Here is a 1,978-nt window from a genome sequence, read left to right as displayed (position 1 = left end):
GGAAGGCGGAATGAGCGAGGGCGGGGGAAAGGGAGCAGCCGGCTCGAACGGGATGGAAGAAGCGCGGGTGGAGGAAGGGCGAGGGGGAGGGCGAAGGGAAAGCACGACGTCCGGAGGGCTTCAGGCGCAGGCTATGGCAAAGGAAAGCACGACGTCCGGAGGGCTTCAGGCGCAGGCTATATCAAAGGAGGGAGGGGAGAAGGGCGAGGGACAGCCCGCCGCCGCTGCTGCAGAGAGCCTGGATCCAAACCCATCTCTCCCCTCCTCGACCCCAGCAGTAGTGCAAGCGGCCGGGACAAGAAGGACTCCCCCAACCACGTCTTGCACAAGCAGTCGCAGAGCTACCCAGCCAGCATCCTTGCTGCCGCTGTCGCCTACCGCCTGCGGGAAGCCTTCGGCCACAGAGGACCTCAGCCCCGCCCTCCCCGCCCACGTCCTGCGTGACGACGCCGAGGTGCCCAGCCTCATTATCCTCTCCCCCACCGACGAACTTTCCCTCAGCCCGCACGCCGTTGCCACTGCTGCCCGTGCCGTGGCGACCACGGCCGCCATTGCGAAGGGCATGGTGCTGGAGGAAGGTGGGAGGGAGGAAGGGGGGGAGGGCGGGAAGGAGGGCAAGTCGCGGCAGAGGCAAAGACAACGGACTCAACGCCGGCTCGCTTCTTCGTCCCCGAGCACGGGGACGGCGAAAAGCCCGATCGTAAAAGCCCGAGCGGCCCCGGACGTGCTTCCCTCCCTCCAGGCCCTCCTCTCCGACCCGGCCGTGCTCCGAAAACAACTCCGCCCCTTCTACCGCGCCTGTATTCAGGCAACAGGGCATACTTTGAGCGCCCTTCCGGCGCGGGAGAACCCCCGCTGTCGCCTTCCCCTCTCTCAGACCCCGACCCACCATTTGGGCCTCCTGGCAGTGGCCTATTTGACGTCCGATCGGAGCCTCGTCGCACGGGAGGGGTGGGGGGCGCTTCGCCGCCTTTTTCGCGCCATTTTGGGCGTCTATGGGATGACACGAGGGAAAGTGCCCGTCTGGGAGAAAGGCGGACGGGGGCAGGTGGGAGGGAGAGAGGAAGGGGAAGGAAAAAACGCGGCCAAGTTGAAGTCGGTCTGGCGGTGCGGCGGCGAGGAGCTTGGCGACGTGTTGCTGGCCCTGTTGGCGCAGGAGGAAGGGTACCTCCAGGTCCAGGGGGAGAGCGGAGGGAAGGTCAGGCAGGGGAAAAGCTCAGGGCAGGGAGGAAAAGGGAGCAAAGTAGGAGGGAGGAAGGGAAGGGAGGGTAGCAACGGTCAGGAATTTGGGTCTTAAGCCGAGGGAGTCACTGTATTTTGGTGCGTGACAACGCCTGTAGGATGGTAAACAGATAAGATGCAGATAAGAGACAGTAACACTGAGGTAAAATTCTGAAAATATAGACGAAGTATGTTCACCGCGTAAGTGTACGATACGAGCAGCATACGTATTGTTTGTCATGGCATGGAAGAAAGGCACTTGGATGTACTCCCACTGGGAAAAGGCCGAGCATATTTGAAAAAAAAAACCGACGATCGCCGACTCTTTCGACGCCTTCCTGTGTGGAGCGAGGGACCACCGTTGCAGGATTTTAAAACAAGCAAGAGGTGCGTTTTGAAAAAGAACATTCAAGAATGAAAGCAAACCCTTCTCACAGGACCAGGGGGTGGACAGAGTACCGTTTTGATGTGAGGTTGATTTAAAAGTCCGATGGCGGGAAGAGTAACGTCCGTCGCTCTCCCCGTCAGCTTTCTACATTTTTTTGGACATTTTTCTCTCACAGCTCTTTACACTCCATTACAAGGTTTCTTACCCTGCTATCCATGCACAACGACGGCGCGATTGGTAGGACACGCCTCCACTGTCTCTGGCTTCCCCGACCTCCCCCTCCCTCACCATGGTCTCACTCCCCCCGCACGCCCGTCTTCCTCCTCCTGCCCCTTTGCCCTCTCCCCCCTCTTCCACGATTGTACATTC

The sequence above is a fragment of the Nannochloropsis gaditana genome (genome assembly GCF_000240725.1).
Source record: "Nannochloropsis gaditana CCMP526 unplaced genomic scaffold scaffold093, whole genome shotgun sequence".
Taxonomy (NCBI): Eukaryota; class Eustigmatophyceae; order Eustigmatales; family Monodopsidaceae; genus Microchloropsis; species Microchloropsis gaditana.
Note: the sequence above shows the minus strand (reverse complement) of the source record.